This window comes from Condylostylus longicornis, unplaced genomic scaffold (genome assembly GCF_029603195.1).
Source record: "Condylostylus longicornis isolate FDR11 unplaced genomic scaffold, ASM2960319v2 ptg000009l, whole genome shotgun sequence".
Lineage (NCBI taxonomy): Eukaryota > Metazoa > Arthropoda > Insecta > Diptera > Dolichopodidae > Condylostylus > Condylostylus longicornis.
In genome coordinates this window covers 3,689,284-3,703,065 of record NW_026577978.1, presented here as the reverse complement: position 1 = coordinate 3,703,065, position 13,782 = coordinate 3,689,284, and positions in this window count along the sequence as shown.

Below are 13,782 nucleotides of genomic sequence, written 5' to 3'. Positions count from 1 at the left end.
ATATATGTATATACATAAAACAAAAGAGAATTTATAAAATAGATTAAATGTTAACACTTACCTGAATTGTTTCTTGGGCTGAATATTTTCGATTATCTGGTATACTAGCGTTTGGCATTATGACAGTAGAACAGTAAAATATTCTTTTGGCTTTAATATTGAAGAAAACAGTAGTAGTTTTTCTTTTTTTTTTTTTTTGGTTCCGGAATGAGAAAATTAAAACACCTTCCTTGAATTTTTTACACAAAACAGTTTCAATATTTTCAGTGTAATTGTTAAAGTACGGAAAAAAAAAATGCACAAAACAAAATTCTTATTATTGTACGTGTTAAATTGTTATCACACTTAAAAAAAGGATAACAGAAAAAAATACAAGTAAGTAATAAAAATATTAAGGATTAACGTTTAATGATAATAATGCGATAAAAATGGCCACCAGACATAAAAAAAAAACACGAATAAAAATAAGTGAAAAAATCGAAGGTAAAGATGAAAATAAGAGGAAAAAAATGGTTTCACTTTTATAGTTTATTTTTTTTTGTTTTGTTGTTTTCTTCACTTTTTAAATTTCGTTTCTTCTCTTTTTATTTTAGCTTTTAAGACTATTTTTTTTTCTCACTTTCTTTTACAGCTCTTCACATAATATTTTTTTTTTTGTTGTATTTGGATCATATTAATTTGAACACCAATATTGTAGATTTAAGAATGCTTCCAGTTAAAAAAATTTTTAATAATTTTGTAAAATAACACTGAAATTCACATATTCGAATCATTTTTTTTATAAAATTTACTATAAATTTTATGAAAATTTTAATTTTTATTATTTAATATTGCAATTTAAATTTAGAAATAAAATTGTTATCCTTTAGCTCTTGCATTGTATTTGATTTATATTCTGCTTTGTAATCCATTTCCAACATTTATTTCAAATAATTGACATGAATCTGAAATAAATAAAAAAAATTTTATTATAAATTAAAATCTAAAAGCAACTGTGATATAAAAATGTAATATTAAATATATAAAAATAATTCAAGAAGTTCATTCATACTAATTTCAAAATTTTCTTAAACTCAATTTAATTACCCAAGTAGTCAATGGAATTTTGTTCGATATCACATAAAAATTTTTGATTTTTTTAAAATTTCTTATATGCTATTCACATTTGATAAGTTAGAAATGAAAATTTAATTATCGTAACCGTAAAATTGGCCTCTTAATTATTAAAGAAGCGAATATAAATCGTAAAAAAACATCAATAAAATGAAAATTTCGTCCTTTAATTTAATTTCTTTAAATATTTTGAATTAATTTTCGCTTTCCTTCTTAATTTTCTTGGTAATTGTTTAAAGGATCTGAAAATTTATAATGAAATAATTTAAGATTAAATTAAATTAAGCATTATCCAATATTTTAAACTATGTAATACTGTCAAAAATTTAAACTATTATTGTAAAGAAATGTGGGGAATACTAGAAAACTCAAATTAATTTTAAAGGCAGTAATATGTTCAAAAGCAATGAAATCACTTTAAATTTTGGAAACATTTAAGAAATAGCTTTGACAGAAATAAATGTTAATACTGAAGATTAGGTTTTGAAGATTTTAACTGTATATTTTCAATTACAATGAACAGAGAACTTAACTTCATATTGGAATCAATTTGATTTTTCAAATTTGATTGCGCTTTTAAAAGCAAAATCTAATTGCTTCAGATCTGAATAGACAAATAACTGATTATTATAGTTACCTATTACAAATTAATCATTAAAAAATCTCCATTTAAGCCCTAAACTATAATCTTTTATGTTTACCATATTCCCATTTCAAATATTTCTATCACCCTTTAGGATAATATCCAACAGAGATTACTTAAAATTTTTAACATACCATTTAAAATTTTATACACAATTACGATAATTTGCTTACATGTAAGCATGTAACTATAAAACACACAATATTTTAAAATCAAAATTACTTGAAAATTCAATTTTGTCATAAATTTACAATTTATAAAATGCAAAGCAATAGAAAAAGCAAAAAGAAAGACATTAATTTTATAACCGGAAATACATAAATAAAACAGGAATAACATTTATTGACACCATTAAAAATTATGAACACCAATCATGTTTTCAATCTTTAAATATATTATTAAAAAACTCATTTAACACCCTTGTTTCTTAAGCTACATTAAACATTTTTTTTTTGTATATAATAAAGAAGGGATTTTCGCGATATTTTTCTAACCTTATACATATAAATAATATTATTTTGTTATATATAACAACTCAATCCTATAATAAATTGATGTTAATTTATTTTAGCATCATATCGTGTACATACAATCACACATTTATATATACAAAAAATTTTTTTTTTTATTAAAAACACCCTCAAATTCATAATATTGACCCTTAAGTCAATTTCACTTCAATAATAATATTTCAAATTTTTCCATTTCTGTTTGGTTTGGTTTCTAAACCATCTTCATCTGGCACCATACTCTACTATAACATTCCCTTATACTTATTGTGGGTAATAAAGAAATCACCCCTTTTTTTTTCTCCTCACATGAATTGCTTTCTTTAATTTTTATTTTTTTTTTCTTTTTTGTAGTTTTCATTTTCTTTTTCTACAATTTATTTTATTTCTAATTTTTATTTTTACTTTTCCTCAACATTCCTTTTACGAATTCTAATTTTATTTGTTTTTGAAATGAACTCGTAATCAATAATTCACCCAAATATTTGAATGGGGACCAAAAGAACACGTTGAAAAATACTGTAAGAGCAAGGAAAAACAAAAAAAAATATTAAAAATTAAAGGAATGCAACATGCAATTTTCATTTCAAAAAATAAAAATAATTTTTTTCTTGGTTTTTTAATGCTTTCTATTTTTGCTCAGTTTCTCTTGCTCTTAATGATTTATTTTGATTGTCCCATTGTGGTAGAATAAAATATATTTAAAGGAGAGAAAAAAAATATTGCACTTCATTTGAACGTTAAAATTGCCATAGTTATACTGAGCAGCCAAAAAAACTAGTCACTCTTATAGTCACCTTTCAGTGTCAGTTTCACTAATCACTCAACTAGTCACATTCCTCTTTTGAAATTAGAACGGATTTTAGAACCATTGTATTAATTGGTACACGAGTGAGGCACGCAAATCGTAGTTAGAAAATCTCATATTGTAATATGGTATGGGCAAATTTATAAAAACAGGCGGACAACGCAATTCAATCCAATATAAGTTGGATCTATTACAACCATCCCACCCCCTTTCATTTAAAAATTAATTCAATTTGACTATGACATATAAATCAAATTGTTCTTTCGTTATTGATTAAATTCTAGTTTAAACCATATGTTCGAAAAATATCGTAAATTGGTTTAAATCTTTAATATCGGTTCTCGTCTTATTTAAAAATCGATTCTCTTCTAAAAAATACTTATTATATATAACTGTAAACAAGTGTTATACCGCGAATATAACACTTAAAAAAATTATTCAATATGAGGACAACAAGAAACATGAGTCTACTGTATACATTTATAAGAAAATTTCATAAATAAATGATAAAAATCTAAAATTAGAATATTTAAGATAATTTACGTATATTCTGCCAGAGTGTTATTATTTAAAAAATAAAAGGAAAATTCATAATTTTTTCATTGCATTTTTGTTTTTGTTTTCTTCTTTCATTTGGGAATCGTTATCGCGCTATATAAACCTTCCTTTTGTATATTTCTCAATTCTCCCGTAACCCCATTACCCAAAAAATATGTAAGAGAAAAAATATTTCTGTTTTTTTTTTTTTTAGATTTACAAGTAGTAGGTACGTACAATTTGTTCAATTTTTTTTTCTTATTGTTAGAAAATGTCCTTTTCTATATTTTCTTAAATTCTTAAAATTTTATTTTTGTTTTTCATTTATTTCTAATTTTGTTTTTGATTTTGTTTCTTCTCTCTATTTTCCCCGTTACTCTGATATGCAGACGTTTTGTTAAAATAAAATGAAATAGGAATTTTCGTTTTTGTTCTCTAGTTCATGTTCTGTTTTAATGTTTTTATTTTCTTGTTATTGGGGATGCCAAACTACCAGTCACTGGGGAGGCAATAAATTTAGTCCAGGCACGTACATTTTTCATTTTATACAATTTTTTGTTTTTAATTTTTGTTTTTGTTATTTTGTTTTTTTTTTTTTTATCTCCACCTCACTTATTCCCCATCATTCACAATTTATATAGTAGAATATTTTTATATACATCTATCTTTTTCTATCATATTGATTCATCATTTTCGTTCTTATTATTATTATTGTCGTCTATTTTAGAAAAAAAACGAAACAAAAAAAAAATAAATAAGAAATAAAAAGAAAAAAATATATATTTTTTTTGATCCTTAAGAAGGATATATGAGCAATTTTTACTTATTATTAAAATATGCATGTTTGTAAATATGTGTACCACATAATAAGAAAATTATCATAACTTTGTCTTGGGAATTTTTCTGTTTTCCGGGTTTTTGTTTTGTAATTTTTTCTATTTTTTTTTTTTGTGAATTTAATAATATGATCACCCTTCAAGAAGAATTTAAGTCATCATTCCTGTTACTTGTGTTATTATTATTACTCTTGTTGTTCTGGTTATTGTTGTTGCAGTTCTTATTGCTGTTATAGTTGGTCGTCCTTATTGTTTTATCTTATATATATTATTGTTTACAGTATTAAGCCTATATAGAAAAAAGAAACCGAGGGAGTTAAAAACTTACCAATATTTTTGTGTTAAAGGGAATTTACAAATTATATTGTTAAAGAAGTTTTTTTATATTTTTCAAAAGACTATATATAAGAAATATGTAGAGGAACAATGAAAAAATTTCAAAAACGTCTATAGTAAAAATAAGGAAAATTAAGATATGTACACAATGGTCTTGAAGAAAATTTTATTTCGAATATATTTGGTATACGAGTATACACAATATTATGATTAAAGGAGTCATTTAAGTTGTAAAGGATATAATTTTTAGTAGACCAAAATAATATAGAAATTATTTAAAAAAATATTTTGTGGTAAATTTTCTTATTATTTCTGGATAATATCAAGGATATTTTTTCTCTCACTTTTGTGTTTATTTTATGTAGATGCCTTTATTTGGAATATGTTTATGAAGTAATTTAATATTTGTACAATTATTATTATAGTGTTATAGTTGTATACATAATATTTATAATAACATATATACTCATAATTTTATAATAAAATGTTTATTTATTAAATATTAAAATTATTTTCCTATATCCCTATATTTTGATTAAGAATATGATGTAATTTCTATGCAAAATATGTTATTCAATATAACAAGTTGTTGATTAGAATATTCTGTATAGTCATATAGGCATGTAAATTTATTAATCATAAAATAAATATTCTGTATATGACTGAACTGGTACATAATATTATTAATAAACATTTTTTGAATTCATATGTTGATTCAATTTCTTCTATATTATTCTATTTTATGTATAGTAGCAGTAGCAACAGAGAGAAGTGAGATAATTTTGAAATATATGCAAATTTTTTTTCGTTTTTTCTTTGGATTCTACAATTTTAGAATATATTGTGTATAGAAAATGAATTTTTGTGTAAATTTTTTGAATAAATGAAAAATTTGTTATTTGTAAGGATGTAATATTATATATAGTTAATAAGCATAATAAATTTAAATAATATGATGCATACATAGTAAGTGATATTCCTATCCCTATGCATATTTGATATGTAAATATTCAATTACTTTTGAGGTTTGTACTGAATGAAATGATAAAAAAAAAGAAAACAATTTCTTTAATAAGCAACAACCATGGTGTCATGAAAAAATTTTCCATATACATAAAGGATATTTGAAGGATATTTGCTTTTCTGAAGATGACAATATTTTCAAATAGAATTATGTATCACATATGAGTATATGAAAAGGTTATGTAAATTATTCAATTGATAAAGAATTTGGAATATTGTAATGTAATAATTTAATTTTTGAAACTTTTTGTATGGTAAAATATTTCACTTACAAATGATCTTAGAATTGTGTTACTTAAAATTTGTTTTTTTTTTTTTGGGTATTCTCTTGATGTTTTCGATTTTTATGTAAATAACCCATAGAATTTATTATACAAAGAAATTAAATTGTATGAATCAAGTATATTTATAATTTTCTTAAAAATTTGAATGAAAATATGTGGTACAACAACGAATTTCGAAATTACCAGCTAAACCTTATACTGGAAATCATAAGATATTATTAATAGCTGGTTACAACGTATATCCTTCTATATATTTACACACAATAGCCAAATATAGCTAAATAAAAGCAACTGTACGAAGCCCATTCCTCAAATTTCTGGCAGAGTGCACACAGAGTTTAATACAGGAAATAAAATCTAATAAATCTACATGTATCTAATATTGAGTGAAATATTTCTGGTCTTTTATATAGGCTTGATTCGATTAGAACATTATCAGTTTGATGTTGGACTCTTGGAAAACGTTTTATTTGAAAGTTTAAATCCATTTATTTGGAGTAATATAAAATAAATGGCTTTCATGCAATTATCACCGAATATCAAAAAGAGCAACAAAATTAATGAAATCTTTAATTATTTAATTGTAGTATATGAATTTCGAATTAATTTATTACAGTTACTTTTTAGTACAAGGCCATATGGCATCATATGAATGACTGATCTTCAAAAATTTTTAATAATTATTATAATGAGTAAAACAAATACATGGAGAGTAAACTATTATTGAGGAACCACAATTAAATTTTTAGTTTTCATCGCATTCCCCAAAATAATTTATCTTAGCTGAAATTGGAAAAAATAATATAACTAAATAATTTTGAATAAAATAATGATTTGTTTTTCAAATGACTATTCAGTTTCCTGGTGAAAATCGTAACAAATTTTCGATACTTAAAATCAGATAAAATTTTTCAATAGAAATTTTTTTTGTCTTCTATTCTTATCATCAAATTTAAATGCAATCCAATAAAATGAATTCTTTTTTGTTTGCAAAAAAAACATCAAATCAAATTAAAATAAAAATTCTTTTATTCATTTTTATCTTTATTTTACAATTAAAATTTCTATTCTACTCTATAGAATTTAAAAATAAAATTTGTGGCTTTTTTTTCAAGTCAATAACCCTAAATAATTGTTAAACTAGCAAAAAAAGGACATTTCTATTCAAGTCGCGTTTTTTGCTTTTTTTTTTTTATTAATATCCCTTTCTTATTTCTCTTTTTCATTTTATTGTCCTCTTTAATATTTAACACAAAATTATCAAATGTTTCACAATAATATTATATAACAAATATTTTAAATTAAGATTTAATAAATACGAAATAAAAATAATCTGAGAAATTAAGTAGAAAATTTTTTTTTAAGTAAAAATAAACCCTAAACAGGAACTGTGAATATCTTAAAAAGGATTTATTTAATATAAAGTACATGGGAGTTTTAATATTTCATATATAACTGTGAGTTTTAAATTTAACTTATATTTATGTGTGTACGTGTACATTATGTTCATATTATATTATGAGAAGCCCTGTATTTTAGAATGCAAATAAAAATTTATTCAGAAGAATAACAATAATATCCTGTTAATATTTTCAGTTTTTAAAATATGAGTAAACTAATTCACATTCCCCATTTCTTTGTTTTTCCCTTCACATTGTGCCTCGCACCCCACTTTCACAATTTCATAAAGATCAACTTTTGATCATATACACATAATATATAAAGAGTCTCAGTTCCCTAATGTCCCTTCAAAGAATATTTCGGTTTTTTCATTCATTTTTCTTCCGTTTCTATTCTTTTTTTTTGTTTTTTTTTTTTATATCATTCAATCCCAGTAAAAATATTTCCTTTCTTATTAAATCTACAAAATATTGTGCACATAAATACACATACACGTACGTTTATGTATATTTGGGTATATTTACCAATTTTATAATTCGGAAAAGATTTTGATGGTTTTCTCTCTCTATACTTTTGTATTTATGCAATATTTTCTTTACGTTTGTTTTCGTTTTGTATTCTATTTTGTTTTTGTTTTGTTATATAGATGATAGCAGCAAAAAATATAGCAGCATTTTTCCATTCTCTTATCAAAAACTGTCACGTACGAATTCATGACATGCATAGCATGAATTTTTCACAATCATTTAAAATAAAAGAATATTATATGTATACTAACAAAAAATAATAATAATAATGATAAGAACAACAAATAAGAAAAACAAGTATATAATAAATGAAAGAAAAAGAAGCAACAGCAAAAAAATAAAGAAAAATTGAAGAATAAAAAAAAATTTTTTTTTTAGAGTTGATTATGGCAATTATAGGACAACATATTGTAACAAGTGTATACCTACACCAATTTTTAGAATGAAGACAATCATTCTTAGTAATGAGTTCGAAACCCTTCAACCAATTATATTTTCTCTTTTCATTCGAATGTAGAGCCAATCAGATGTAAATCTGAAAAGGACTAAGCAAGAAACAGAAAAATTAAATTTTTATTTACAAAAAAATCAAGGTGTTCGAAATTTTTTAAATGTTCCTGAAATTTGAGCGGGACCGAATTTGGTCCTAAAAGAATTTTTCGAAATTTATTTTTGGTTTAATGAAAAATTATTAAAATATTTTCGAAAGTTTAAGAGTTTGTCCCATGGTATCTGAGCATTCGAAAAAGGTTTTGAATTCGTTATCTTTAAGTTAATTATTTTAAATAAATTATTTCAAAAAAATTAATTTTAAATTGGCGTTTATTTAGTAAAGATTAATATGAAACTTTGTAATTTACTAAATAATAAACTCAATTCCATATGAAATTTAAGATGCGTAGAGTAAAAATCTCAACCCTTTCATGTTGCATACATTTTTAGAAATAGCTTATCTTTCAAATACTATCTAATTATTTCGTTTTCCTACTTAGATCTTCGTCCTCCAGTATATATACATTAATTTGCTTCCGTTTATTGAATGAAACCTCCATTTTGTAACTATGTAAGAGCGAGCACTAAATTAGTCATTAATTAATTAAACAACCATTATAGATGAAAATCCAAATCTCTTAATACCTTTATCATTAAAAATTTTTAATATAAAAATATTATAGAACGTTTATTAAAAATAAAAAAAAAATACAAAATACAAGATGAAATCTTTACTTATAATTCCGCATATTATTCGAAAAAAAAACTCTCCATCTTTTCTCCAAAAATTTCGTATAGAATTAGAGTATACATACATATATAGAAAAAAAGGCTAGACTTTTACGCAGACATCTTTTATAACCAAGCTATAATAATATTATATAATGTAGACTACACACATATCCACATTATATAAAAAACATATTATATAATCAAAAAAAAAAATTTTTTATTAAAAACAAACCCGAACCAAATAATATTATAGGTACATGTATATATTTAAGAACAAAAAAATAAAAGCAAAAAAAGGACGATAATTCAAAATGGAAATAAAAGTAAAAAAATCCAAAACTTTTTTTTAAGAATGGGGTAAAAGCCGGTACGATAATTCGAAGAACATACACGAATACAAAAGTCACACAAACAAAAAATAAGAACACTAAAAAGACAACATTATAAGGATAATAGTATATAAGGTTTCAGGAAGAAATTCCATTCCATATTACCGGAATGAGTCTTTAAATAAAATAGAAAAAAATAAAAGCAAAATGATATTCAATAGAAAAATTGAACCTCAAAACAAAACTGAACCGGATATCTAACAAAAACAACAACAACAAAAAAAGCACATAAGAAGAGCAATAGAAAAAACGAGAAAAAAATAGAGTTGACCTTGTCAACTCTGTGATACCCGTACGAATTTGTTATCCTATGTGCGAATAAAGATGCCATAACTGACTATGGGACAGACGATGACTTTAAGTTGCTGTATATTAATTTATGCAAAATTTCAGTACAATGTGTTTTTCAAAATACTGTGTGTGCTAAACTACTGTTGAAGTTGTATGGCAGCTACCAGAAAGAGCCAAGAAATTTCAACGACTTTTATGAAATATATTGGCCCTACTAATATATTCGTTTGTGTAAAATTTCAATACCATAGCTTTTATAGTTTCTGAGTTATAGTCAAATAACTTTTGAACTTGTATGGCAGGTACCAGAAGGAGCCAAGTAATTTCAACGACTTTTATGAGATACATTGGCCCTACTAATATATTCGTTTGTGTGAAATTTCACTACCACAGCTTTTATAGTTTCCGAGATATAGCCAAATAAATTTTGAAGTTGTATGGCAGCTACCCGAACCGGTACCCCGATCATGCCCAATTTAAATAGGGTTCTGGCACTTACTACAATGAATCATTTGTGAAAATTTGGTGAACTTAGCTCAATTAGTTTTTGAGTTATCGTTGGGACGGACGGACGGACGGACGGACGGACGGACGGACGGACGGACGGACGGACGGACGGACAGACAAAGCTAAATCAACTCAGAATTTGACGCTGATCAAAAACATACACTTGAGTCTATATCTAAGACCGTTATTTCTTAGCGTTACAAACGGTAAGGCAAATTTAGTATACCCTTCGAACATACGTTCGTACGGGTATAAAAATATTTATTAAACTAGAACAAAAATGAAAATCATGTGAGAAGTCCTTAAAAAAATCCTTTTTTTTTTTTTTTTTTTCTTGTCTAAAATTTCAATTTTGTGTCCTTTGTATTATTTTTATTTTTTTTTCATTTTATAAACGGTTGAATGAAAATATAAAGTTATTATTGCCTTTTACGGTTTCTTATCACTTTAATTCTACCCAAGTTTCACATATTATCAAAAAAAAAATAATAACAAAAAAGAAGAAAATCTCATTCCAAAAATGTCCTTAAATATTATATACAGGAATTTACAGTATTTTGTTATTATTATTATTTTTTTGTTTCTATTCAACAATAGCGTAGTTAAACTCGTATGCTATTGTTAATCATTAAGATGGTCAATTCAACCAAGTAAAGCTTTTTAATTCCGAAATATTAAATTTGAACTTAAATTTGCTAAATAATAAATTCTTCTTTCTTATATTCCTTATTCCCTATAGCCTTTATAAATAATAAATCTAAGCCTTGAACGTGATAATTATTGTTGAGATCAATTTTGAACCATAGAATTTTGAATTTTAAGAATTTTTTTTGCAATCCTGTGTTAGAAATTCTATTAAAACCACGTTAACTAAAATTAAAACGCCATGTTAATTAAAATGTTAACTAAATATTTAAGTGATATTACAGTCCCGCTAATGACATTCAAGTCCCTTAACAAAATTCAGCAGATCACCCACGGGTGCACCCGCAAAGGGTTCCAATTTGTCAATCCTCCCATAAAAAACGACCAGCCTCCTCGCCATACTAAGTATTAAAATGCGATCATATCCCAATAATCAGATCCGCCTTGCCCAATGTTTTATTATGCAAATCGTCAAGTAATACAACTTAATCATACCTAATCATACAATCAAATCATAAAATTTATCTCTTTATATACTAAGATTTTAAAATTAGCGTTTGATTTATGTAAATAAATTTTGGTTTACATTGAATTACAATACTTTCTGTTTGATACTAGGTATAAACTTGTATGAATTAGCCGTTTCAAATTAAATCAAACTTTTAATAAGATTGCTCTTCTTTGCTTTACGATATTAGATCATCAAAATTCAGTTGAAATATTTGCACATAAATTCTCAAGTAGATATGCATACTGTATTACGATACAAAAAAAAAAATAATATTTTAGATGAATACTCGTATTTCTCATGCTTCTCCCATAATTCTTTTATTTTTCTTAAATTAAATTGCATTATTTGAATATTAAATATTTTAAAATCCCAAAATGATAACGCAAATCTTATATTGAATTTCTCTTACTTATGTAATGATGAAATTTCATTTCTGTATGATTGTAAATAAATTTTTTTTGTGTTCAAGAAATGTCCAATTTTAAATAAGTATAGTTAAGTATAGTGGAAAAATTCCAATCCACAATTTACTTAAAAGCATGAAAAACATGAAAGTTATAAACATTTTTGTGGAAAATATTGAATAATTTTTATTTGAATTTAAAAAAAAAAAAAAAAATTTATTGGAATATTATCAAATATGTCAATTAGAAAAATACTTGAATTTTTTTTTGTTTTTTGTTATTGCAGTTTTCCAATTGATTTGTTTTTGGCAAGGTCCTTAAATTTATATGTGAGCATAGTAAATATATACACATGGGTAGATTTTAATATTGTATTTTGTTATTATTTTGTTATTAAAACTGATCAATATTCCGAGCAAAAATCCAGAAAGGAATTTGAATTTTTAAGTTATATAAAATTTTTTAAAATAACCAATTTTGTTTTTTTGGTATAAATAGGACATTATATTATTTGCTGAAAATTTTACGTTAATCTGTACAATATTACAATTGAGCAATGGTTTTTCGCCTTTTCCTGTTCGCCGATTTCTCTAAAATCGCTATGCGATTTTAAAAGTTCATTTGTACCAGATGATAGAATACCTTTCCAAAATAGTCCCTTTCAAATAATCCCAGTGACGCGAAATTTCCACAAAAAATATTACATTGCATACTTGTTGGTCGATTTTCGGGAAAATTTTAAATTTCCCATATATGCAAGCAAACGGAGAGAAAAACATGTGTTTTTTTTATTTGTATTTCGATTGATAGAGATCTTATATATAGACAAGTGATAGAAAACCTATTAGTCTTAGATTCCTCTAAAAATCTAATTGTAAACTTTAGACAAAATTTTACTCAAAGATGGCATTTTACTATTTTTAAATTAAGAATTTATAAATTTTGTTGTACAGTCTCACACAATCTGTTTGATAAAATGATTTTATCAAACTTATCACAAAAAAATAACATTTAAATTAAGTAGTTTTGACTTTTCATTTTTTAATTTAATGGCTTTTAACATTTTTTTATGACCCCGCATATCTTGTCATTAAACAGGAAAAGGATCAAAAAGCCACACAAACAAAACACACAAAAACTAAAATTAAAAATAATAAAAAAAAAATAAAAAAATTACAAGAAAAATCCCAATAAAATGAAAATTTAATTTTGAAAAAAAACACAAAAACTTTTTGAAAACTTTCAATTACTCTTCTCATATTGTATGTATGTGCATAGGTCGGTTGAAATCCTTGTATTAAATCCGAAATTTAATTGTATAATACAACGTTGTTATGCCTGTAAAGAAGTGGTAGCACAAAAACATCAACAATAACACTCTATCTGTAATGATATTAAAACTGAAATTACGTATACAATACAACAATCATTGTATATTGTAGTTGTTGTAGCGTGTGTACACGGAAAGATCCGCGCTATTATCGACATGTCTATTCACATTATACACACATATAATTGCGTAAAAACAAAAGCTATAAATATACGTAAAAATAAAAAAAAAAATACTATTACATCCCTTAGCTTAAATTCATCAGATTTTATTATATCAGACACCATACGTGAAAGCCATTAAACTATATTATTGCAAAATACAAAGAAAAAAAAAAATAAAAAGGCAAACAAACAACACCTAAAATAAAATGTTATGATAACGTATATAGCAAAGGTATATACAGATTTATTTGTATATATATAAAATCAACATTTTTTAGCTTTAAAAGTGATTTTTGAACA